This window comes from Bidens hawaiensis, unplaced genomic scaffold, assembly GCF_021521415.1.
Source record: "Bidens hawaiensis isolate Kalapana, Puna unplaced genomic scaffold, B.hawaiensis_p1.1 tig00001576_1, whole genome shotgun sequence".
In the NCBI taxonomy this organism is placed as follows: domain Eukaryota; kingdom Viridiplantae; phylum Streptophyta; class Magnoliopsida; order Asterales; family Asteraceae; genus Bidens; species Bidens hawaiensis.
Window position 1 is genome coordinate 1,559,245 of NW_027491089.1, and position 12,714 is coordinate 1,571,958.

General features: G+C 32.0%; 1 pseudogene; it reads left to right on the forward strand.

Moving 5' to 3' along the window:
- Nucleotides 1-8,036: 8,036 nt before the first annotated feature.
- Nucleotides 8,037-12,290, forward strand: LOC143588871 (TMV resistance protein N-like; annotated as a pseudogene).
- Nucleotides 12,291-12,714: the final 424 nt, after the last annotated feature.

A 12,714-nucleotide genomic window follows, 5' to 3' on the forward strand; every position in this document is an offset into this window, starting at 1 on the left:
AACTCCTTGAACCGGCCCCCTGGCGCAGGTTTGAGTCTTTTTTTCTAAGTCTCAAATTTTCTTGATTACCATACATATAATCAACTTCTTCTTCTTCCATTTTGTCGAGCTCGTTCAGTTTATCACTAAAAATAGGTGACGGTATTCTGCCTAAATAGTAGACACAGGTAACTAATAATAAAATACTAAAGATACCAGCCATTTTTTTTTTAATTCTGACTTTTTAAATTCTGACACAGGGTATTTATTAGATCGAATGTACTTCTGAATAGATCGATTTTGCCGTATCCAAACTAATAACAATCCAATCCATTTCATGAATAAAATGTGATCAATTATCCAACCAACAAAACTACTTGTTACAAATAAAATCTTGTTGTTGCATCGAAACATAAAAATGTTGACTAATCTCGCTAACATTGAACTTGGTAAAATGAAATGATTCAATAATTGAAAAATGAGATTATTCATGAATACAAATTGAAAGCTGAGATTACGCATTGAATTTCTGGTAGTAGATCCATAATAAAAGAAGTTTTTTGTGATTATTGCAGAAGAAATGAAACAAAAGATACGGTAGAGCTAGGACAGTTATTGTATGAAGTCTACCCAGTGCTAGATGCAGAGGCGCATAATAGATCGATATGAACATTATGAGCTGTCCAGTACTAAAACCAGTTGTTGCTGATACCCTCTTCTCGGCTCCTTCTTCTCCTTCTTCCATAACGTGAGCTCGGAGAAGAAAGAGATAGGAGGGTCCTATGGAGAATGTGGTCAGAAATCCATAATAGAATCCGACCACAACGACCGAATTCGTTTGGTTCTATAAAATAAATGACTACGATTTGTCATTAATTAAACTGGAAAGAATACCTTCAGCGGGTATGAAGTCCCAGCTTTGTTCAGTTCTTATCTGCAAGAGCCGAAAGAAAAAAGCAAAAGACTTTAGAGGCCAAATAACTAAACTTGGAGTTCAACCATAAAAGTCCACTGGTGTAGGTGGAAAACAAACATCATCTTCAACCTAACCTAAGAAATACGTGAAAGTTATGATAAGATTACAAGTGTAAACCATAAGTAAATAGCAACTCATTGAGAAGTACAATGCCTGAAATTTTCCTGCTTTGGATCGATTAAGCCAAACACTAACAATAATTGAAACCAATTTAGAACTAAGACGACGTTGACTCAAAATCGAAACCATTATGGTTCGAAATTAGGGGGTTTTGGTGGTCGATAGATTACTGGATTATGGTGTGAAGTTAGATTTAGATGAGATAAAAACCGTTGATTTAAGAAATCAAAAGAGAGAGATTAGAGGATGAGCAGGAAGGTTTTGGGTTTTTGGAAGTCGAAAGGGTTAAGTTCAGGTTTTATGACCCATGTAAGTAATCCGGGTTTGATTTATAAAATAAACGGGTTAAATCAATATTTGGAAATCAAGCAATCTGGTAGTTTTAAATGGGATAGGGAGCGACGTGAGAGTGACATATAAGATTTTAGGGTAGACGGTAACAACTCGGTTTTCTCCATATATTATACCTGACCCGCCCTTATGCTCGGAATATTTTACTAATAAAAATACCGAGTTTATCGAGTAATCATTTCCATATCATCAATTTTTTATTATATATTTTTTTATATATTTAAATATATGTAAACAAACTTTCATTTATATTCATTTTGAACCCTAAACCAAACTTTAACCCTATTTTATACCCACCTCAATAGTCTAGGGACTATCTAGCAAGATCTGGATATTATTATCCAAACCCATTTACCTAATGATCCAAAACCCGTAAACCATGAACCCGTTTACCCAGATTGTGTCTTCAACCTTAATCATCGTGATATATATGGAATTGATCGCTGTGAATCACCTATGTTGCCTAAACGGGCACACTGACTTAACTAATTGGGAAAAACATATCAATAAGATACGTATTAGTAACTAGGGTATAGGCCGTGTTACGACGGGTGGAAAAACATGTCAACAAACATAATAAATTTAAACAACAAATTCATGCATAACTAAGTTGTTTAATAAGTGTGACCTTAAATTTAATTTTCATATTCCAAAGAGTTTAGAAGATCATCAAAATTTGACTCATAGTTCTCACACTCTAACAACCATTTTACCTTCTCGCTAACTTCATTTTCCAAATCCAAATGTTCCCTTTCTTTTCTAACATTAGCAAGATTCAAGTGATTCAAATCTCTTAAAATAAACATAGATTCTAATATTGATTTAGGATAGTGCCCGTGTTACACGCGGTATAACATATTTAAAACATAATATATATGTAACATAATATAAATTTAATCAAATGAAAATGTTGTACTTAAAAATATATGATATATTTCAATATTGTTCAATATTGTGTCCAAATGATAGTATTTGAACTAACAATATATTTCAAACCCGGGTAATATTTAAAACGAAAGTACGAAATAATTCGTAGTAGTTTTAGAGATTATAATATTGATTTAAAATTGATATAGATTGGAAGATAATTTTTAATTTCGATTTTTTAATATTAACTTATTTTTGTAAAGTTCATATAAAGGTTGAAAATTATAGTCAAATCATTATCATTATTATAAAATAAAGTCTAAATCATATACCAAAGATGCATACAATTATTGGAAAGTTAATTTGAATTTGTAATTTATATATATACAATATTGTATATTGTATACAATTACCAAAGATATTGTATATATATATATACAATATTGTATATTGTATATATTGTATATGGTCCTTAAGTTATTAACCTTTATAAACACAATTAGATTAAGTTGTTTAAATGTAACAATATAGTCAAAATTTAAATGTATATAAAATAATATAAGTTAGTCAAATCATTATTATTAATATGGACCATTAATTATAAATTAATGGTTAATCATATACCAAAAATGTTTAGAATTACCATATTCAAAACATTAACCTCCACTAACCTTAAATATGTAAGGTGAAATTTGAGTGCGTGATCAATTTTATAACTATCCATTACATATATTTATTTATGTAAGATATAAATTAGAAACGATAATAAAATTTTGAAATTAGAATATAAATAGTAATCAAATAGTTTTGTAAATTATCAAAATATTATCAAAATAAGGTAATATAACTTATCTTTGAAAATTTTAATCAACTTATTATTTAAATTATTGATCATTAATTCTAAAATTAAGTTATTTAAATGTAACAATATAGTCAAAATTTTAATGCATATAAAAATATATATTTTAGTCAAATCATTATTATTATTATGGACCATTAATTAAAATTAATGGTTAATCATATACCAAAATTGTTTAGAATTACCATATTCAAAGCATTGACCTACATTGACCTTAAATATGTAAGGTCAAATTTGAGTTCGCGATAAATTATATAACTATCCATTATATATACTTATATATGGTGATTAAATTTATAACGATAATTGATTTTTTAAATTAGAATATAAATAGAAATCAAATAGTTTTGTAAATTATAAAAATACGGTAATATAAGTTATGTTTTAAAATTTAGTCAAAATTTAAATCTATATAAAATAATATATTGTAGTCAAATAATAATGGACCATTATTTATAAGGAAAGTCAAACTAAATCAATTGTATTAATAACCTGAAATAATAAAATCAAATATTAATATTGATATTATAGAGTATTTTAATTATAATTAATAACCAGAAAATTTTAAAGGTGTTATCGGAAAAACGAAATTGTGAGAATGACTATGGTACTCGGATTTTTTCGTAGAATTTAAATTGAAATTAGGTTGTATGACTCATGACATTTACCTGAAATTATAAAGTAGAATATTAATATTTATGTTATGGAACATTTGATATTTAATTTATAACCGAAATATTTAAATGTCTTACCGGAAAATAACAAATAATGATAATAACCATGGTATCTCTGTTTTTTATTAAGAAACTATAATCAAATTTTCCGTAAATCAATCAAGTAAATTACCTGAAATAATAAAGTTTTGTTATAACATTGATATTATGAAATATTAGAATTATAATTTATAACCAGATAATTTAAATGTGTCTTACCGGAAAAACGAAATAATGATACTGAATATGGATGAAGCTGATTTATATTTAGAACCTAGAATAAAAACATGTATAACAAAAAAACAGGAAAAAACTTCAAATAAATACAAAACACCCATTGCTATAGATATAACACGTAAACGGAAAACCTACCGGAATAACTTACCGAAATAACGTAAATACGTAGAAATATTAGCTTCATCACCGTTTTTGATTTAGAACCTTAACAATGAAAATAAAGATAAAAAGGTTAGATCTACAATAACCGGAAGAAAATATGATGTTGCTGGAAAAAGATATAACCTTGCCGGAAAATCATATAACATTGTTGGCCATTAAAGTATAATATATAACCTTACCGAAAAACAATTAATCTCGATCTACATTACCGGAATATAGAAGATGGTGGAGTTAGTAATTAAGCCGAGAGAGAGAGAGAGAGAGAGAAATTAAAATGATTAAAATGATGGTGGAAAATTCTAAGGTTTAGATAGTTTGTGAGATTACACATGGCAGCATAATAGAGACTCTTAGAATGGAAATTTGGTGAGTTGGAAGCCTAGGTGAATAGCCTAGTAGAATGACATGTGGCAAATTGTATTGATTTAATAGATTAGTAAGATATTAACCAAAACCGTCATATGAGCTTTTCTTGAATTACAATCTATACATCATAATAACACAATTAAACTGGCATACACCATCTGCGGGACATCGTGATTCAAACCCCATACTTAATTGGCATATAACGATCTGCAAAGCATCTAACCTCATCGTTTTGTTTCGCGACTGTATATCTCGTCCTTAGATTCGTCATATTTTGAGGTAACTAAACAGTTTAGCATGTTCGTTTTGCTCCGTAATACAAAAGCCCTAATACGAATTGAACAAACAAACAACAGATTCGTCAATTGCGAATTCTAGGGTTTGTGTGGATTTGGGGATAAACATGTTTCTGGTTTTAATTTATTAGTTTTAAACTTAACCAGATGACACCCCAGCGCAAGTGGTGGGTGCGTTTGTGCTTAACTCCTTGAACCGGCCAGGGGCGTGGGTTCGAGCCCCCTGGACGCGGTTTTTTGGTTATTTATTTTTATTGGTTTTAAAATATTTATTAATTAATTATAATTAATATTGATATCAAATAAACATTTCTTTATATAAAGCTGACATCTTAGAGTCTACGTTTTCTCGTCAATAAATCTCGTTGCAAGTTTTGTATAAATATATGTATGTATGTATGTAGTATAAGTGTATTTTAATAATAAGAAATCCACGTTAATTTATTAAAACCCAACACCAATACTGGTGTTTTCTCGTCGTTTAACGTCCTTTATAAATTTGTTTATATTAATTTTATATATAGAAATATATTATATATATACACATATATATCATTCTTTAACAATTAGAACGGTTGTATTTTAAACGTACTAACTATACTTATAAAATTTGATTTTCGTTAATAGTCCAAGATGTATACTATATGATAGATATGTATATTTTAATGTTTGACTTAAATTAATTAATATATTACAGGATATATTTATATATGTAAACATTTAGTTAAATATTATTTAAATAATTATATAATTATTCAACTCATGTTTATTTAAATAATAATGATTTCATAGTAATAATAACTGTAGAGATCGATCGATCAATAACGTACTAATCACAAATCATAACTCAAATCACATCGAAACTTAACTCATTAAATTATGTTATATCATTTATAATTAATTTATATTATTATATTTAACTAGGAATCCTTGTCGGTGTATCCCGAAGGGTTCATCTTTCTCACATCATCACTTGTTTTTCGTTCATCCGATTAGGTGAGTATCTCACTCCCCCTTTTAACTCAATTTTAACCGTTATGGGGACTTATGTGTATTTACAGTATTTATATATTATCTAATATTCAAAACCGCAACTGTTAATCTTTGTGTGTGTATCAGTTTATGCCTAACTTACTATTTGCTTACTTGCTTTATTTGAACCGCATTCGGAGAGGTCCAACATATTCTCAGTCTAGTATGATCATACGACCGTCGTAGTGGCCGGCGTCCGACGCATTGACAATGGTTTCACCGACACCTCATTTTTGGTAACCAATGCCCATTCGCATGGAAACGGTTTAGCCCTTTCTTTATGGTTGATTGTTTGTGTATGTGCTATGGTTTAACTGTTTATCTCACAGGAATAGTTTGCATCTTTCTTTATTTATTATATATTATTACTGTTGTGTCTTAAATTGGTGTTTTACTCGCTCAACATGTGTTGTTGACAAAAATATATTTTATACGCATTTGCAGGTTATCAGCTTGGTTGTTTAGCAAGATGAAGATCACGTAGAGATGTTTTTTAGAATACAAACTTAATTAATCATTGTTGTAATTGTTTTATACGTGATGTACTTAACTGTAATTGTTTATTTAAATATTTTTAATAGATATAATTTCCAATATTGCATGATAATAACCTTTGAAAAGCTGTGAGCAATCAGTTCCCGTCCCGACATTTCCGCCGTATGTTGGGGTGTGACATCTTACACTTTTCATATTAAGTTGTGTGTACCATATCCGGCTGATCTGCATAGAAGTGATTCTTTGTGCGAGAAACGTAATAAGTTGTGTGTTTGATTTTATTATTATTATTATAAACACTACTTTTAATTATATTTATGGGAGATTAAAAAAACCTATTTGATCCTTTTAAGCAATGACATCTAACTGTTTAACATAGATTTCATATTATTTGATCAATAAATAAAGTATACATACATTCAGAGGTCTCTTTTTTAATCAATTTTCACTGGACCAGCTCCTACCCACTACCTTCCGGCCACTTTCAAAGGTTTTAGCATTGTTCTACTTTTTCTAAGTGGCCCAGATCATGTAATAAAAGTCACCTTTTAGTAATATAATTAATTAACTAACTAATAAAGTAAAGTCGAGAAATACCCCTACAATGATGAATGGCCATTACGCGTAATTAAGTAAACAATTAGCATTGCTTTATCTTTATGATCTTTGTCTTTTTTTTTATTATGCAGAAAGAACCTTTATCTTCTATAGAGTAGTAAACCGTCTACAGGATTATGAGTCTCTTATCGGTTCATATAATATTCCTTCAAGCCATGGCATTTACTTCGGCGTCATTCGTTCAAAAGAGCTTCGAGCATGGTGTCTTTTTACGTTTAAGGGGTGAAGACACCCGTAAGAACTTTGTTAATCATCTCTACATGCTCTACAACGGAAAAATATTAACACTTATAAAGGTGAGCTATTTGGACTAAAAGCCATGTGTTGTGCATTTGATTTTTGTCCAATGATTGATTGACATAATTAAGTTATGGGAGGCATGAAGATTCAATCTTCTTTTATGGATGACTGAGCCATAAAAAAAGTTATATTGAAGTGTAAAATTAATAAAAAAAAATTAAGCTTATATCTCCTTTTGATTCCTTAATATAAATCCTATAATTTGTATTTTGTTACAAGCCTTCTGTTGCAAGGTTTACTTTGAAAATTAAACAGTAGCTGACTAAAAGAATTATTTAACATATTTATTTGGAGCAAAAGTAATAATTTAAGGGGTGCGATCTTCATACACCACCCCTATGGTAACTGTGCAGGCCTATATGACACGCATAGTCCTATGCAAGTCATATAGGTCTTCAACAACTCAGGTATACAGCCCGTATAGCCCTATACGAGCCTCGTATCCATGGTGGTGTATGAAGATGTTTTGCCTAATTTAATTCCCTACATTTTTTTTGCCATGAATAGTCAGTTTAGAAGTCGTATCTTATCTTCACCAAAAAAGGGGCTTCACTCCTCAACCTAAGTGAACGTACATATTTTCCACTCAAATATCCAACTCTTGAAGGCATATTCGATCATCTCTTACAAGTTTATTTGCAATCAGATCATACAAATTTCATTGCATTCGATCATTGAAGCTTACAATCAATGGCGTCTACTTCAATTTCATCCGTTCAAAAGTGCTTCAAGTATGATGTCTTTATAAGTTTCAGGGGTGAAGACACACGTAAGAACTTTGTTGATCATCTCTATCATGCTCTTCACCAGAAAGGCATTATAACTTACAAAGATGATGAAAAAATCAAGAAAGGGGAAAGGATTAAGGAGCAACTCGTCAGATCCATTGAAGGCTCTGAGATTTTACATAATAGTTTTCTCCAAGAACTATGCAGCTTCATCATGGTGCTTAGACGAACTCGTAAAGATCATGGAGTGCCAGAAGACGATGGAGCAGACTGCTTACCCCATCTTCTATGATGTAGAGCCCACTGAAGTCAGGCACCAAAGTGGGGTAGTTGGAGAAGCCTTTGCGAAACATGAAAAGGGCAGTTGGAGCTCTGCTCTACCTCTCCAACGTCTTTTTTATATTGTAGCATCTTGTTGTAACAGATCTTCTTCTTCAATATTGAACGGTTTCATAGACGATCTGGTAGCATCTTTATATATGTATTTGTTCTACTTATATTATTCAGTGAATGATTTGTGTTTTATAGTAGAAGAAGTTTCTGATTCAAATATTTTGTCATTGTTTTGTTAAAACTTGTCCATATCATTTCGCACTTTGCCAAACAGGAAAATGAAGATGATGTTGGAAAATGGAGGAATGCTCTGAATGAAGCGGCGGGGTTGGCGGGGATGGAGTTGAAGAACACTTTCAATGGGTATTCTTCATTTTTTTTCTTTCAAATTTGTGTTTAATAGGTACATCAATGTCATCTCATGTTTCATGTAGGATTCCGAGTAATCTAATTGAATCTTATTTAACATAGGCATGAAGCCAAATTTATCCAACAAATTGTTCATGATGTTTCACTAAAGCTACGCTTCACTAACCCATGTGATGATGGGAAGTTAGTAGGCATGGAGACCCGGGTGAAGGATGTAGTTTCATCTTTAGAAATTGGTTCCGATGATGTCCGCATGATAGGGATCAAGGGGATGGGAGGTGGTGGAAAGACAACTTTGGCGAGAGCTGTTTTTGATCATATTTCCATTTGGTTTGAGGGTAAAAGCTTTGTTGAGAATGTGAGGGAAGTTTCAAAAGGCTCGTTGTCTGGTTTGAAGGAATTGCAAAAACAGGTCCTTTCAGCTTTGTTAAATGATCAAATCGTAGCTAGTGTTTCTGATGGGAAAAGTATAATGAAAAAGATTATGCCTAGTACAAAAGTTCTTCTTGTTCTAGACGATGTGGATGATATAGAGCAACTTGAGGCGTTAGCAGGTGAGCTCACTTGGTTTAAGCCAGGAAGTAGAATCATCATTACAACAAGAGATGAGCAAGTATTGGTAGCACACCGAATAAAATTTATTCATGATGTCAATTTGTTATCGGATCATGAAGCAATTTGCCTCTTCAGTAGGTATGCATTTGGGAAAGAGATTCCTACTCAAGGGTATGAAGAGCTATCTAGAAAAGTTGTACATTATGCTGCCGGTCTTCCTTTAACAATCAAAGTTTTGGGTTCACATCTTTGTGATAGAAGTGAGCATGAATGGGCAGATGCCATAGAAAGACTAGAAACAATTCCGTTGGACAAGACTTTGAAAAGATTGGAAATAAGTTATAATGGTCTAGAGAATGATCAGAAAGAAATATTCCTAGATGTTGTATGCTTATTGAAATATGAAAAAAAAGACCATGCAGTTAGAATACTTGAAAGTTGTGGATTTAATGCTCACATTGGTTTAAGTGTTCTTGTGCAGAAATCATTGATAACTATTTCTAATTTTGACCGCTTGGGTTTCCATGACCATATTCAAGAAATGGGTTGGAATATTGTCCGGCGTTTTCACCCTAATGAGCCTAGCCGACATAGTCGATTATGGATTAAAGAGGAAGTTGAAGATATATTGATTAATGAATCGGTAAGTTTCAAGTTTATAGGCATTGTGGAGGACTAGAACATTTTATTTTTTTTGTGATTAAAGATTCACATGAGCTTTTATTTATAGGGTACCGAAGAAACAAAATGTATAAAATTGGAGTGTCACGATGTCGATCCAACAATTATTTTGAAAGGTCTAAGAAAGATGAAAGAACTTAGATTTATTTACATGCCATATGGACCTAGAGAATGGAAAGTTTATGAAGTTGGCGAATACTTACCTGATGCTTTGCGATCTCTATGTTGGCATAGATACCCTTTTTGGTCTTTACCCAAAACATTTAGAGCAAATAAGCTTGTTAACCTTGAAATGTGTCAGGGAAATATTTCTCAACTCTGGGAAGTGGGAGAAAGAAAGGTAGAATAATGCAAGATTGAATGATTGGTTTGCATGGTTCTTTATTATGCTCATTGTTTTTTTCACTACACTGATATTCATCTTTCTTGTTTCTTCTTAATTATAATAGGTTTTTTATAAGCTCAGATACCTCAACCTCAGCTGGTCAAAGTTGAAAAGCTTTGACCTTGGGATGACTCCACATCTCGAGAAGTTAGTTCTTGAAGGATGTCATGACTTTGTAGTACTCCACATGCTCAATGAATGTCCCAATCTCAAATTCCTCAACCTCTCTCATTCTAAGGTGAGTAACCTTAACCTCGGGATGACTCCACATATAGAGGAGTTAATACTTGTAGGATGTTCTTATCTTCAAGAAATTCATGCTCCAGTCAGCTGCCTAAAAAAGCTTCTCTACTTAAACTTAAAAGGTTGCTTGAGGTTTGATTATTTTTTGGTTGACAAACCGATTGTATTTCCTAGTCAGGATTCTTTAGCCAAGTTAAAATTGTATGCAATGCCCCTAGATATGTGTCCACTACATCCTAACAGCGCTATGCCAAAGTTTCAGTTTAGATGCGAATACGATGAACCTCTACCCTCATCGATTGGAAATCTTGAGAAGCTTCTTTCTTTTGGTCTATGTTCTTGCACAAACCTTGAGTCTTTTTCAACAACTATATGTGGTTTACGACAGTTAAGAGAGCTTACACTTAAAGGCAAAATTCCTAAGGTGCCCGAGGATCTGGACCGGATACAATGCCTTGAAAAGCTATGTTTTGTGAGTATTGAAGAGATTAAGCAGCTTCCAGATAGCATTTATATGTTAAAACATCTGAAATCACTTGAAATTGACTATTGTTTGCTTCTAGAGCAGTTACCCAAAGATCTTGGCAGATTAGAGTGTTTAGAGGAGTTACACCTGATGGATTGCATATCCTTACGAGATATTCCGAACAGTATCTGTAAGATGAAAAGTTTGACGTGTCTAGATCTCTCTGGTTGTCATCAAATTGAGCAATTGCCTGAGGAACTTGGATGTTTAGAACGTTTAGAGAAGTTAGACCTAAGCTATTGTAGATCCTTACGAGACATCCCGAGTAGTATCTCTAAGACAAAAAGTTTAAGATATTTAAATCTCTTCGGTTGTCATCAGGTTGAGAAATTGCCAGAGGATCTTGGGTGTTTAGAATGTTTAGAGAAGTTAGACCTTAAGGAATGTATATCCTTACGAGATATCACAAACAGTATCTGTAGGATGAAAAGTTTAACATATCTTGATCTCTCTGGTTGCCATCAAGTTGAGAAACTACCAGAGGAACTTGGTTGTTTAGAACATTTAGAGATGTTAGACCTAAGCTATTGTAGATCCTTACTATATATTCCGAACGGTATCTCTAAGATGAAATGTTTAACATATTTAAATCTCTCCGGATGTCATAAAATTAATAAATTTACCAGAGGAACTTGGGCATTTAGAATGTTTAGAGAAGTTAGACCTAAAGGAATGTAGATCCTTACGTGATATCCCAAACAGTATCTGTAAGATCAAAAGTTTAACATATTTGAGTCTCTTCTCTTGTAATCAACTTGAGAAATTGCCCGAGGAACTTGGATATTTAGAACGTGTAGAGAAGTTAGACCTAAGCCAGTGTAGATCCTTAAAAGACATCCCCAACGGTATCTGTAAGATGAAATGTTTAACATATTTAAATCTCACGAAGTGTCATCAAGTTGGGAAATTGCCTGAGGAACTTGGGAGTTTAGAATGTTTGAAAGTGTTGAATTTAGACGGTGCGGGCATAAGTCATCTTCCACAGAGTATTTATCATATGGAAGGTCTGCATATTTATGGATCCAAGGGGCAGCTTGAGTCTTATGGTTTTTCATTCTTGACAGAACAACTGTGGAACACATACTATGTAGAGCTGTAAATTAGATTCAAAGTCCAGCCGCTGAAAATTTGAATTTGTGATTTATAGAATGTAACCGGGACTTTATGTTAGATTTTTACATCGTTTGAAATTTTTAATTGTTCTTTCCAGCCAGATATTAGTATAGTCTGGGCTTGATATGAAATTTTTAATTCACTATGACTGTGACGTTCTGTTCTCTTTAACTGACTTTAATCTTGAATGGAATTATGTTTTAGGTTTTTCATTTTTGATAATTTTGTTTAGGGTGATTAATATCTTAAAGTTTTTTGCCATGTATTATTAAAATGTCTTTGAAAAAATAATTATCATAATGTAATCCGATTTTGGAGACCCAATCGATTTAATCATGGATTCAAGCAAGTGGATGTTAAATTGAGTACAGTTAGGGGAGAGATGAATTGCCAATAACTGATTCTCCACA